Source organism: Montipora capricornis, chromosome 6 (assembly GCF_036669925.1).
Source record: "Montipora capricornis isolate CH-2021 chromosome 6, ASM3666992v2, whole genome shotgun sequence".
In the NCBI taxonomy this organism is placed as follows: Eukaryota; Metazoa; Cnidaria; class Anthozoa; order Scleractinia; family Acroporidae; genus Montipora; species Montipora capricornis.
Genome location: NC_090888.1, coordinates 55,189,824 through 55,204,695, shown reverse-complemented (window position 1 = coordinate 55,204,695; position 14,872 = coordinate 55,189,824). Strand labels below are relative to the sequence as shown.

At 40.3% G+C, this 14,872-nt stretch overlaps 1 protein-coding gene across 2 annotated transcripts in view; it reads right to left on the bottom strand.

Annotated features, from left to right (window-relative positions):
- LOC138052518 (neuromedin-U receptor 2-like) overlaps positions 1-12,230 on the bottom strand; it is a 67,778-nt gene extending 55,548 nt beyond the window's left edge. Inside the window, exons 1-3 of one of the 2 annotated variants that reach the window (XR_011133103.1) lie at positions 12,164-12,188; positions 9,373-9,559; positions 8,022-8,276 (exon numbers count right to left, since the gene is read on the bottom strand). The gene's annotated coding sequence lies outside the window, so the exon portion shown is untranslated. Of the gene's footprint in view, positions 1-8,021; positions 8,277-9,372; positions 9,560-12,163 lie in introns of those variants that run through there. The other variant, XM_068899049.1, reaches the window with a different exon arrangement.
- Positions 12,231-14,872: the final 2,642 nt, after the last annotated feature.

Genomic DNA, 14,872 nt, shown 5'->3' with positions numbered 1-14,872 from the left:
TGGTGTATTTGTTAATTTAAACACAGGCAAATTATTTTTTCAGTTAACTTTCAGGCTACCGAGATGCAACTTGTTTTGCCTGGCATACACTTTTCTCAACAGCAACGGTGAATTGGTTCTTTTCTAATTTTAAAGCAAACCATTTTTAAGTTTTATAGTTATGGAACTCAATAACTGAGGAACTGGGAAATTTAGAATGCCCAATTGTAGCTGTGTAAAATTTCATTCCGGGCTAATTGATTTCCCAGCATGTCACAGGGAGGCACATTCAATATTAATCACAGACTTATCAATTTCCTAGCTGCTATCATGATATCCTGATATCATGAAATTGAACCTAACAGCAATTATTTCACCTCAACGTTTGAGCGTGAGCCTGCATACCGGGAAGGCTTCCAGCACCGAATTCCCCGACGTCAACATTGTTTACTGCCTCCATAACTCGTTTGAAAACATGAATACAGAAATCCATGACATTCAGACGAAGACTGCTCAATTAATTCCCCCACAGAGGCCAACCAAAGTTATTCCGTAAGCTTCGTTCACGTTTTTACCAGAATTTCGGACGGCGAGTCTAATCTGCAGGTCGCAGGTCACAGGTTGCAGGTCATTGTTTCACCAATACAGAAAGTATCCTAAACATTCTTAAAAGCTAACCTTAGGCCTAATTAGGCCTAAAGAAAAGTTTTTAGGCCTAAGGTTAGCTTTTAAGAAAGTTTAGGATACTTTCTGTATTGGTGAAACAATGACTGCAACCTGTGACCTGCGACCTGCGACCTGCTATCTCCAGATTAGACCCGCCGAATTTCGGAACGTGATCACTATTTTCCCGCAAAAAATTACCGACTTGAAGGCGACAAATCTCTCTTCGAAAGAGCTGAAAAAACTTTCCTTCGACAAATTGGCTAACATTTTACCCTGGATGCCAGAGGTCTTCTCGCTCACCAGCGGCGAGGAGCGTCGAAGTAGTGCTGGTCGGCGAGAGACGACGGCGACCTGTACCATTTTTCCCCGGGTGAGAGAGTTAATCCATAAATCCTATAGAACGAAAAATGGTTCCGTGTCCCAGCACTAACCGCCACTGTCGATACGCGCAAACGAACTGAAATAGATTTGTGTTCCCCACAAAATTCATCTCGCCCCTAAATATGGTCATTCAATAAAAAATTAACTACTTTTTTCTGCTTAACGTAAGTTCACAGTACAATCTGATCGATCCTGAATGCTTTAACACTTTTCTGAATACGAAACACCTTTTGTGTTATGTTTTTAGCCTTTGTTGATGGATATCAGTACACCGTCAGGAGACGTCCAGCCGAGAATTCCTGAGTCGGCTTAAGCTCCTCATGCTTTCCCTATGAGACTTAAACGAACCCACACACTATTTGCAAAGAGTAGGGCATGGAGTTTCCGGTGTTGTGGTCTGTCCTCTGTGGTATATCATGGTTGGGAGGATAAATGCTGGGCAGAGATACTAGCTAAACAAAGTTGCTCTAAAATCCGGGTAAATAAAAATATGATATGATGTATGGTATGATATGGAGAAAAGATGTTCTTGGCGCATGCATTGATTGTGCCTCGTGGCTTCAGTAGGTATAGAATCAAGATCCCGGCCTACCTCCTCTGATCTTAACAGTCTCGGAGTGTCTCTCTGCCGTATTGATATTTTAGAAAGAATCGAACGTGTGAAATAACATGTTTAATAATATACATCCAAAAATTTCAGCAGCCAATGAAACACGTACGCGCGTTAGGCAATTTTCACGATAGCGTCTTTGACATTGCCATTCAATTTGTTTTTCTTTTCTTTTCTTATTTGAATTTTTTATTCCCAGCGGGGTATAAAGAACAGTAGCTCTAATTAGCAGGAGAAAAGCAAAACCTGTAGGATTCTGGCACTTGTAGTCAAATAGCGTCAGCATGCAACCTATTTAATGTAACATAACAAAAGTGAAGCGCTTGCTCTGAAGTGGCTGCATATAATTTTTTAAAAACTTTGCCGATATAGTCCTATCTCAGATTGCTCATTACTATTCTACATTAAAAATGGGGATCACCGAGTTTATTTTTATAGATACAGTGAAACCTCTATTAAGGCGCCACCCTAGGGGTGACAGCTAGTGGCTGCTTAATCAGGTTGGCCGCGTAATAGAGGTTCGTCAGAAATTAGCATAATCGTAAGTGGAAACGTCATTTTATTCTAATTATGTCCCGAAACTGATGGCAACATGGCTTACTAAATTTCTCAAGAGAGCAACAAATCGTGGCAAAGCAGTTATTAACTGCAAACGTATAGAACGAGGTGGCGGCTATGGCTTGGAAGTTCTTTGTGAATACTACTTCACGGGAAACTATCTTTCAATTCAATTGTTAATGTTAGAATCGAAGCTTAAAACACAAGGATTTGAACTCAAATAATTGTAGAGGACCATGCATGGACAATTGATCTAGCTTATTACTGGATAATTCATTTGATTTGACTGACGCACTCCATACTGAGCTCGTATGTTGAATAAAAAATTAAAACCTGTAGCACCGTACGTAGCTTACTGTGGCAGCGGGATCGGTACATCGAAACATAATATAGGTGTGTTTCTATCGGTCGTCACCTATCTCGGACTGTCTTTTACTTCAACACATTTTCAAAACAAAGCCAAACTAAGTGTTTTGAACTCTTACCTGTCATCGGGACGGGCAAAAGGTGGTCGCGGGCGCTTAATAGAGGTTTCATTTTCAATATTATTCTACAATTATTTCGGGACTTTGATTACTGGCTGCTTAATGGAGGTTCCAATGTATAAGCAAGTAAAGACGAAATATAGGGTGTTTTTGGAGATCTTTCATGTTGCCTTGGTAACCTATCACGACACAATAATGGGCGCATTTTTGTTAAGCAACAATTTGTGTTTCATATGGTACCATAATATTGCTGTTACGTGATACAATTTTGTAGTGATAACCCTTCTACTAAGAAGGTGTCTTAATTTTTTTTAAAACTGGTTTCAGCCACCTTAACGCAGATGGTTTTTCAATCGACCCATGATCGTAATCACACTTTGGATCTGGTTATTACCAGATTGGATGATGCCGATCTCCTATTGCGTGAGGTTTATCCCTCTATTGTTTCGTTTTCTGATCATTCATCTGTTTTGTTAAGTTAAGCTGAATCATACACTAAGCCACCTTCCATGAAAATCTCCATAAATCGTCGTTCAATGTGGAACATTGATTTTGCGGATTCCAATGATGATATAAGTTCATATCTTCATTGTAATGACGACTGCGATGATTTTGTCCACTCAAGTGACACGCTATGATCAAGTACTTCGTTAGTTACTAAGAGGCGGATCCAGGATTTTTCTTAGGAGGGAGTGCATTACTAAGGAATGGCGTAGCTGACTGGTAACGGTTTTTTTTGCAGACTACCAATTGTGTTAGAAAGCCGCAGGGGGGGGGGGGGGATGCGCTCCCCTACACCCTCCCCCTAGATCCGCCCCCGTTACTTGATGCTTACGCCCCTTCACTCAAGTAGACTTATGCTTGTCCGAATGTGACAAAATGTCAAGATTGCCATTTCATGTGTCAACTATACATCTGTAAATCAAGTTTTTTATGTTCATGTCAAATTGTCATATATTTATGTCAAACGATACATTTATACATCAAGTTTTTTATATTCATATCAAGTTCCCAGATATTCATGTCAAAAGAATTTTCACGACGTTTTCATTTTTGATAAAAATAAAAATTCATGTGTCAAGTTTTTGAGCACATTTATAAATCAAGAAAGCCTGGTGTCGCGCATTTCAAAAATGAAGAGAGAGTCTGAGAACCAACCGTACACAAACAACATGCGGTCACGAATCTCTTCATTCCGAACGCGGAAGAGTTCTTCCGGCGTAAAATGCTGATCTTGTCTGGTTCACAATGCCCCGCGATGACGACCAAGATGATTTCTTGTAGAGAGGAGCAGAGCAGAGCAGAGCAGAGCAGAGCAGAGCAGAGCAGAGCAGCAGAGCAGAGCAGAGCAGAGCAGAGCAGAGCAGAGCAGAGCAGAGCAGAGCAGAGCAGAGCAGAGAGCAGAGCAGAGCAGAGCAGAGCAGAGCAGAGCAGAGCAGAGCAGAGCAGAGCAGAGTAGTACAAAGAAACCTTTACGTCTTCACCAGGTGACTCTCAGTTATGACGTTGAACAGCTGATGAACGCCTTAAGACAAATCTTGGTGAGACTGGAAAGACTGCACTACCATAACAACCAGGAAACTGACAACGAGGACAGTACAGCAGGTTCAAACGCAGTATGTAATACACCCAACAATCTCAGATGACGCGTTGGATGACATGATAGAGAAATTCTGTCTTCAGCTGCCAAATAAAGAATTGCCGACGACGTGATAGTGTTCTTGAAGAAAGTCCATTAAAGTATCCTTGCAGGTACGATGGATCACATCAGACCTGCGGGAGGCTATGCGTGATCGCGATGTTGCCAAACGGAAAGCATGACTGGGCTGTATACATAAGGCTACGTAATAAGATCAATGGAGAAGTTAAATCTACCAAGGCATCCTATTATGCTAATGCGTTTACGCAGACCAATGGTGACTCACGTAAAACCTGGCAAATGACTAACGAACTCATTTTCCGTCAGAAAAATAGTGAGTCTGTGAAAGAATTGAAACTAAGCGAGAACTCAGTAACCAATTCTCAAGAGCTTTCCAATTCATTTAATTATCATTTTTCAACAATTGGAACCAAACTTGCTAATGAGATACCTCTTGTTACTGATTGTTCAAGTTATGCCAACTACATTGTTAGCAGCAACAACAAGTTCTTTTTCAGTCCAATTAGTAGTAGCAAAGTATTTTTCTCTCCTAAATAAATTATCTAAATCCAAAGTAACAGATCTCGATAATATTTCTGTCAAACTAATTCGGGAATGTGCGGATGTTATCTCGATCGTAATATTTTCAACAAGTCTTTAAGTTCTGGTTTATTTCCAGATGACTGAAAATGCGCTAGCTTGACTCCATTGTTTAAACAAGGTGAGCGAACTGATGTGAATAATTATCGACCAATCTCTGTTATCTCAGTAATGGCTAAGGTGTTCGAGAGACTAGTGTATAATCAACTGTATAGTTTTTTGGCTGATGAAGAGATTATCACCAGCGAATGACAAAGGGCTAACGTTCAAAACGTCAGCTTTCCAAATCGTTCACGTTCACTACCTTTATCAACACATTGATATAAAACCGAATATGCCTGTTTCATTGTCCCACTGACGCAGCACCACAGTTTCTGTAAAAACTAGAATTTTTTTTATTACAAGTAGTGGCCTGCTTAGCCTCGGCTGAGAGACTGTTCCATGTTACTTCGCTCCTGAGGACCTCAGTGTTTGGCCGCGGAATAAACAGATTATTTTGGGAACCCCGAAGATTATGTCTGTGAATAGTATTAATGGTAGCAAATTTTTAAGACAGGTATTCGGGTACAAAGTCAGTTACTGTTTTGAATAGACCTTATTCCAAAATGGCCTTCATTAATTTAAATATTCTTTTGTTTTTATTCAAATTAGCCCTTGATGCCTCGTTCTTGAGCTGAAAATTCAAAGGAGTATTTTGCCTTGAACGAGGCATCAAGGTCTAATTTCAATAAAAACAAAATAATATCTAAATGGCGGCCATTTTGGAATAAGGTTTATATTAAAGATTGTTACCACGTCTGTCAGCAAGGCTTTTCCATTTGAGGGCACGATGAATCTGTGCAGATCTGACATCCCAGTCAGATCCCCGTATTACCCGTGCTGCCCTAATTTGTAATTTCTCTAGTTGTTTGCTCAGCCATTACCGATACAGGCCCACACAGTGCTGCAATAATTAATACGTGGTAGAACTAGTGACTTATAAATCATCACTAGGGGGAACACATCGATCTTAGCATCCTCTGGGTAGTAAGTACTTCAGCAACTTAACTTGGAACTTGGAACTTATACTCCCAAATAGCTGGGCTAACACTTGGAGATAACTTAACTTGGAACTTGGAACTTGGAACTTATACTCCCAAATAGCTGGGCTGACACTTGGAGATATAAAATAACGAATTTGATAATAATAATGATCCACAATAAATATATAAAGTCTAAAAGAAACAGTAAATGTAAATAGTTCAAAGTCTTTTCAGGTGGTTCGGGGTCTTCATGTTCTGAATGTCCCACATGGCTAATGGCTTAAAAAAAGTAATGTTCTTAGCTTGGACTGCTTGAGTTGACAATTTGTTCCATACCCGAACAGTTCGTACAAACGGAGAATAACTGTGCCCCAAAACACTTGAGTAGGGCTGGAGCATAGCATGTTGGATCCTTGATTTAGGAGCTGGTTGGATAGAAGATGGGAATTCAAGATCTATGAGATTGTTTTTGATTTTATAGAAAAGAGTCACTTGGGCCAGCAAACGTCTGGATTCCAAGGATCTTGTGAGTTTGTAGATCTCTTGTAATCATGCGCGACGAAACGAGCAGCCCGCCGCTGGACTTTTTCGATAGTTTCAGTGTCCCTGTTTGTGTGTGGATTCCAGGCAGCACTTGCATATTCTAGTAAAGGTCGAATAAGTGCTTTGTAGGCTCTTTCTTTGACTTCAGGCGTACACGGTTTTAAAGTCCGTTTGACCAGCCCAAGTGTCCTATTGGCTTTGTTGGAAGTTTTATCACAGTGTTCTTTCCAATTTAACTTGCTCGTTAATTCAACACCCAGATAATCATAGGAGGTTGCATGTTCCAAGACCTGACCATGCATGAAATATTGTAGCATGACAACGGCTCGCTTGTTGGTCAAGGAAATGTGGTAGCATTTCTTCACGTTAAACTCCATCTGCCAAAGACAGGCCCATGAAGTTAGTCTGTCAAGGTCTTGTTGAAGGATAAGATGATCCACAGGCGATACAACCTGTCGGTACATAATAGTGTCGTCAGCAAACAGTCTAATATTTGACTTGATGTCACCCACGATGCCATTTATATACATCAAGAAAAGCGAGGGGCCTAAGACAGACCCTTGTGGAACACCTGAAATAACCTTGCACGGGGTAGAGTTCACGCCATTTGAACCGACGAGTGCAAAGATGTGACTCCCACGATAGTGTTTCATCCCCCTGAATGCCTAGTCATTTGTACGTATTGACTCTTTCAATTGAATGCCCATCAAGGCGAATGTGAGGTTCACTTGGGAGCAGCGAGATTTTTAATTATGTCTTGTCCCTGTAAACAGACACTTGGTCTTGAGGACATTAGGTAACCACTTAGACGGTTAGAGTCTAGCCATTGTTTCAGATTGCTCCGAACTGAGTCAGGGATGAAAACAACTCTTCAGGGTTTTGGAAGTCATTCGTGAGATTAGTGTCATCGGCGTACATCCCCACATCTGATAGGGGGTTTCAGGTTGAGAGGTCATTATTGTATAATAGGAATAGCAGAGGGCCAAGGATTGACCCTTGAAGCACCCAGCAATGTCAGTAACTAGTTTCAGAATTTACGTCGTTTATAACTGTAACCTGAGTTCTATCATAGTGGTCATGAGTCTTGAAAAAGATTAAGACCTGCACCATTAAACCCATACAGCTCTAATTTTGACAGAAGGATCTCATGGTCATACTTTTAGTATCAAATTCCTTTTTTAAATCAATAAACAGAATGCCATTTGTAAGCCATCGTCAATTTTAAGATACTAATTGTCTTTCATGTCAATAAGAGCCCTAAAGGTAGTGTGCATGGGTCTACAGCCAGACTGATATTTCCAAAGTACATCATTGTAGCTTCAATTCTCCGACTCATTTAAATATGTATACATGATTGAAAATGGCTTTCTTAAAAAGTTTCGCTATTACAGAAAATACAGAGATAGGTCTGTAATTTGCTGGATCAACCTTTGAATATTGGTTCTACTCCAGAACTCTTCCAGTCCTTGTCAGGATACCAGTGCCGGGAAATAACTTAGTTTAAAATATGTCTCAGGGAACGGACGCAATAAATGTAAATGATAACTTTAGGAGGCAAGATGCATTGGAATGCCGTCAAGACCATCAGCCTTGCAGACAGGGATATAATTCATAAGTTTGCGTAGCCGTTTGAACCTGCTGTACTGCTCTGGGTGTCGCTTTCCTAGTTTCACCAAGATTTGTCTTAAAGGCTTTCATCATCTGCTCAATGTCCTTATTGAGAGCCACCTGGTGAAGACGTGTTTGGATGATGCGGCGTTGATACTCGTAACGTTTCTTCGTACTGCTTTTCTCTGCGTTGAAATGTGAACACAGACAAGATCAGCATTTTATGAAGAACTGTTCTGCGTTCGGAATGAAGAGATTCGTGGTCGCCATGTTGATTATTGTAGTGCTAATTCTCTGACCCCCTCTTCATTTTTTAAATTCTTGGCACCAGCCCAAAATACCAACCAAACTCAAAAATTACAATGTCCTAATATATCTATTTTATTCTACAACTCAAGTCTAGACTACCAAATATTTCTAAACAATCAATGAGCAAAGTTAAGTTATAACTTGAAACGCTCCTAACAGTGCTAGCGTTGCTGATAATATGACTACCAAGAAACAAACACACACACTCATCTTGAGACTTTTCCACAGGTAACTATCACTTATATTAGGTCGCAGCAAAGTATTGTTGCTAACGCTAATAACATGGCTAGTATTAACGCGAGTTCCTCAGTTTAAGGCCAGTACTAATCCTCCAAATTGCTGCCCTTGCTGCACATCCCAAATACCATAATATCTATTTGACGGTGGCTTACTCCCAAAGGCACCCTTCAAGAAACGATGAAGAACTGGATGTTGGCCAACTAAGCTATTCTCAGCGCTAATCATACGAGACAAAGCTGATCTAGCAGTGATCAGTCGGAAACTCGGTATAAGGAAGTTACCTGATTACAAACATTGCCCTTGTTATTCAAATGCTCCAACGGTAGGAACAAAAGACCCTTTGTTTCGACAGCCAACGAGGCTCTGGTTCGCACATTAATGACAATAGGTGACGTCAACGATATCTTCCCTATATAAGAACTCTAAAAACAAGGGATAGACCCGGGGAGAATGGAGGGAACTCGATCTGACTACAGAATACAGCCAATTTTCCAAAGGTTAAACGCTGTACTGTATCTGCGTAGAAAGACACCTCGGTAACGTACTCAGAAAAGCATCACTTCTGATAGAGTACCCAGATGATGGGCCATGCAATCAGCTTGACAGGCTTGAGCTGATTTACACTCTGTGCGTGATATTGGCAGACGGGTGGACCAGCAGCTGGCAGGCTGGAGTCCAGGGTAGGTACGTTATGTATGGGGACATATATTGTACCGTATACATTATACGTACCTTACTTATCCTGCTTAGCTTACTTAGACGCTTGGGCTGCTTGAAGCGCTTGGATTCCTTGGATTGCTTGAGGTGCTCAGGTTGCCTGGGGTGCGAGTCCAGACCAAAGGCCGCTGACCCATCATTTGTAGAAGCCTGAAAGGCCCATTATGTCACCACTATAGGATGCCCTTGGCCCAGTCGGTCTCTAACAAAGTTACCCAAACATTTGAGAAATAGGATTACTGCGCAGCGATTCCTGCTCCCGAGACTGCAGGAAACATTAGTTGCACAGGTAATGCTCCAGCCACTAGCATTCGCATCAGTTTGAAAAATATAAACCACTACTGGATGACCAATGTAACGAAACGCTTGGTGGACATTCTCAAGCTACATTTGTACCTCAATGCCCTAGCTGAGCAAAATAAAGACACGAGGGCATCATAACCCCGTGTATTAGGGGCCAAGACTAGAAATTTATGATTGTGACGTCACTCCCGGCAGACTAGGTTCGTTCTTCATGTCAGTACCGGAGGTTATGGTTTATGAGATAGAATCTCCGAATTGTAATTTCAGATTATAATCTACAGCAATCCCTCGCGGATTTACTTGACAGTCTTCCTCATTTTACTTGCATCTTTGGTCTATCTACCCTTTCCATACGTTCCAAATTAACATCTGTGTTTGCTATCTTCCCATCCATAAAGGTTATTAGAAAGTTCTATAGAAGAGCCCTATATAGTGCGTGATTAAATATGAAATTAAAATGCTCTGAAATTAGTTCTATAGCATTCTAGAACCGGTCTAGGTCTTGACATTAGAAAGTTCTATTGCATTCTAGAACTGCTCCAGTTAGAAGAGCTCTATATAGTGCGTGATTAGATAGAAATATGAATTCTATCTTCTAATGACATTATTTACACCTTTCTCTTCCCATCTTTAAAAATTCTGTGCATGCTTCTCATAGGTTTTGCGCCCAAATATTGACACTTGAAATGAACAACTTGGTTTCGCATATACAGCTTTACTCTGATTGGGTGTTCGTAATTGGATTCAAAGTGGGCAGCATTAAAAAACACAGAAGTCTTTTTTTAGACGGTATTTTACAGCACCCAGCACGGCTTATGCCTCTCACGCCAACAACCAGCTACGCGGGCTAATGAACTTTACATATTTTTTTTGTCAAAAATGAGAAAGGTGACTTGATATAGGTATAGTTGCATTGGTAAGGGAAATTGTTTTGATATGAATAGATGGGAACTTGATGTAATATATAAAAACGTCAAGTTGATATGTAAATATTATCGTTTGACATAAATGAATGAAAATTTGGTATGAAGATAAGAAACTTGATTTAAAGATCTATAGTTTACATATCAAAATGGCAATCTTGATATTTTTGTCATATTCGGACAAGCGTATGAAAATATTTAATACAAGGTGACAAAATGACCACCAACAAGAATCGCAAATATCATTGGCAAGAATGTAAAATTTATCAGAGAGAAAAAAATTAAAGGCCATGGGAATGGACCCTTAGGAAAGCCATAAATATGGCAAATATAGCAAGGATTTTGGCTGCAAGGCCAAAATGCGTGTCAACAAGATTCACAGATATCACAAGTTAGAACTCCCGGACAAAATTGTTTTACGCGACAAAAACAACCATGGTAACAAAAAGCAAACATGGCCCTTGGCAAGCAGCAAATATGGCAATTTTCGTAAAAGCCACAAGGGTTTTGCCATCAAGGTCAAAATGCTCTCAACTATCGAAAATGTAGGAAGAGAAAAAAACAACATTGAGCGAAATGGTGCAACGAGGAGCAAAGTCAGGGATAAAGAGAAACTGAAGAGATAGTTACCTCACCACTATGGCTTAAATAATGAAAAAGGGTACCAAGTCCTGCCAAGAAAATCAGTGTCAGAAAACTCTGATGCAAAAGGAAGAAAAATCAATGTCGATGGATCTGAAAACAGGGTGGTTTAGTCTATCGAGCATCGGATTACTGTGCGGGAGGTAGCGAGATCGGAAAACTGATCAGCTGATTCCGGCCGGACCCGTAACACTTAGGAAGAAAGTACTGCCTTCGTAATGACACCTGCGAATGGTTACACTCTCCAAAGACTAAGTATTCTCGGAAAAGGACGGTAAACCGAAGGCCCTATCTCAATACCCTCAGTATTCATAACCCTAGGGGTGCAGGGATGGCACAGTGGTGAGAGCACTAAGAAGTGCAGTGGTGAGAGCATGTAGTTACCGGTACTTCCCGGTGTTGTGGTCTGTGCTCTGTGGTATATCATGGTTGGCAGTGTAAATGCTGGGCAGATATACTAGCTACACCAAGTTACTCTAAATCAGGGTAAATAAAAATATGATATGATGTATGGTATAAAGTCAGCTTAGAAGCCAAGTGGCCCCATCAGGCCGGAGCTTATCCCCGGTTTCTGTAGTATGAAGCGACTATGATGATCGCAGACTTACCCCCAGCATTTTGCCGGTACACCTGGGTGGAGAAAGGCACCGTGTGTGTAAAGTGTCTTGCCCAAAAACACAACACAATGTCCTCGACCAGGCCCGAGCCCGGACCATTCGCTCCGGAATCGAGCACACTAACCACGAGGCCACCGCGCCTCCCGACTTATGGTATAATACCGAGAGATGTTCTTGGCGCATGCATTGATCGTGTTAGTTGTGCCGTGTTGCTTCAGTAGGTATAGAATCAAACTCAAATCTTGGGTACTAGAGGATAGAATTTGAATGTGTACGTTGGAAAACATTTTAAAAAATGAGATAAAAGAGATCCCGGCTTACCTCCTCTGATCTTAACAGTCTCGAAGTGTATCTCTGCCGTGGTGATATTTTGGAAAGAAACGAGCGTGTCAACTGAGCATGTTCAATAATATACATCCAAAATTTCAGCAGCCAATGGAATGCGTTAGGCAATTTCAAAATAGCGTCTTTGACATTGAAATTGACATTCAATTTGTTTTTCTTTTCTTATTTAAATTTTATATTCCCAGAGGGGTATAAAGAACAGTAGCTCTAATTAGCAGGAGACAAGCAAAACCTGTAGAATTCTGGTACTTGTAGTCAAGTAGCGTCATCATCCAACCTATAACATAACACAAGTAAAGCGCTTGCTCTAATTTTTCGAAAATTTAAGGTAGCTCTGACTGGGCTCCCAAAATGTTTTTACAACTTTGCCGATAGTCCTATCTCAGATTGCTCATTACTATTCTGCAATTATATAAATGGGGATCACCGAGTTTGCTTTAATAGATACAGTGAAAGCTCTATTAAGCGGCCACCGTCGGGGTAAAAGGTGGCCGAGGGCGCTTAATAGAGATTTGATTTTTAATATTATTCTACAATTATTTCGGGACTTTTCGGCGCTTGCTCTGATTTTTCGAAAATTTAAGGTAGCTCTGAATGGGCTCCCAAAATGTTTTTACAACTTTGCCGATAGTGCTATCTCAGATTGCTCATTACTATTCTACAATAAAAATGGGGATCACCGAGTTTGTTTTAATAGATACAGTGAAACCTCTATTAAGCGGCCACCGTCGGGGTAAAAGGTGGCCGCGGGCTCTTAAGAGATTGATTTTTAATATTATTCTACAATTATTTCGGGACTTTGATTAGTGGCCGCTTACTAGATAGCCGCTTAATGGACGTTCCACTGTTTAAGCCGAAGTAAAGACGAAATATAGGGTGTTTTTGGAGATTTTTCATGTTGCCTTGGTTGTTAAGCAATAAGAGGTGTTTTATTTTGTACCATAACATTGCCGTTACGTGATACAATGTTGTAGTGACAACCCTTCTAATAAGAAGGTCTCTTAAAAATCTTTTAACTGGTTTCAGCCACCTTAACGCAGATGGTTTCTCTTTACTTAAGTATGCGTATCCATCCCCGCCAAAATTCAGACTTGTTGTTGTTGAATCCAAATCTTCAGTTCAAGCATTTTAAGCAACAAGTGGTTGTTGTTAAGCAATAAGTGGTGTTTTATATTGAACCATAACATTGCCGTTACGTAATACAATGGTGTAGTGACAACCCTTCTAATAGGAAGGTCTCTTAAAAATCTGTTAACTGGTTTCAGCCACCTGAAAGGGGCTAGGTCACGCTATTTTAGGTAATTTTGTTTAATTTTGCTAATTATGAGCTCTAAACGTCAAATTGGCAGAGCAAGAGGCTTTCATTTGCAAAATCACGGCCACAACAACTGAGAATGATTTTCCAGCTTTGTAAATGACATTTTGATATAGACTGATATAAATTTGAAAAAAGGTGGGCCGACGCTTTTCAAAATCCATTTCAATCCTCTCCAGTTTTGTCCATTCATGTCCCTTCTTGGCTTCCCTGTGTTTTGTTAGACTTCTTCTATAGTTTTGAACAGTTATTTTGATATTTTAGTTAATTCTATGAACATTCGATCAGTGCTGAAATTGCCTAAAATTTGCAGACCTAGCCCCTGTAACGCAGATGGTTTCTCGTTACTTAAGTATGCGTATCCATCCCCGCCAAAATTCAGACTTGTTGTTGTTGAACCCAAACCTTCAGTTCAAGCATTTTATCTCGCAATTCAAACCTTTAATTTGTCAATTCAAACATTCAATTCGTCAATTCAAACCTTCAATTCGGTTGAATGTTTGAATTGCCGAAGCTTATTTCCCTTTCGTAAACGGTCGTTGCCATTTGAAACGGTCGATGCCATTTTTTAGCTCTGAATTACACTCATTAGGTCTAAGAACTCAAAAGGTTGCGGTTACTGGGAATTGTGTCTTGCTGGTCATATGAGTTAGGGTTCGGGTTAGGGTTTTGTTTAGGGTGAGGGCTAAGAACCCGAGTTCGAGTCTTGAAATTCTCGGACTCTTTTTTTCCGCCAGTTCTTCTTTTATAAATGTTTCTTGTTTCCTTTTTTGTCTTAATTTTGTTAATATTTTTTCTTAGTTTGTTTCTTTTAATTTTCTTTGAAGTGAAGTGCGCAGTCGACCGTTATAAATGGCATCAACCGTTTCAAATGGCAACGACCCTTCTGAGAAATGGCAACGACCGTTTACGAAAGGGAAATTAGCATCGCCGAATTGAACGATTGAATTGCCGAATTGAATCATTATGTTTGAATTGACGAATTGAATGTTTGAATTGACAAACTGAATGTTTGAATTTTTTGACTGCGAGTTTAAATTGCAAGATAGAATGTTTGGATTCAACAACAACGAGTTTGGCGGGGATGGAAACCCATAGTGGGGGATATTGAAGTTCTGGTCCACGTGCTCTCCTTCACAATGGCCATTCCGAAAATCATTGATTATTTATTGTTAGCAGCTCAATTTGTTGGGCTCATGTGAACAAAGGACTCGATGAATGAAATAAATGTATATATTGAAGTGCGGACATGAGCCCTTAAATTGACTTACTCCTAATTGAGTGGCTTCATAGCTCAGTTGGTAGAGCATTGCACCCGGCGGCATCGCAAAAGTCGTGGGTTTGGAATCCCATTGAAGCCACCTGAATTT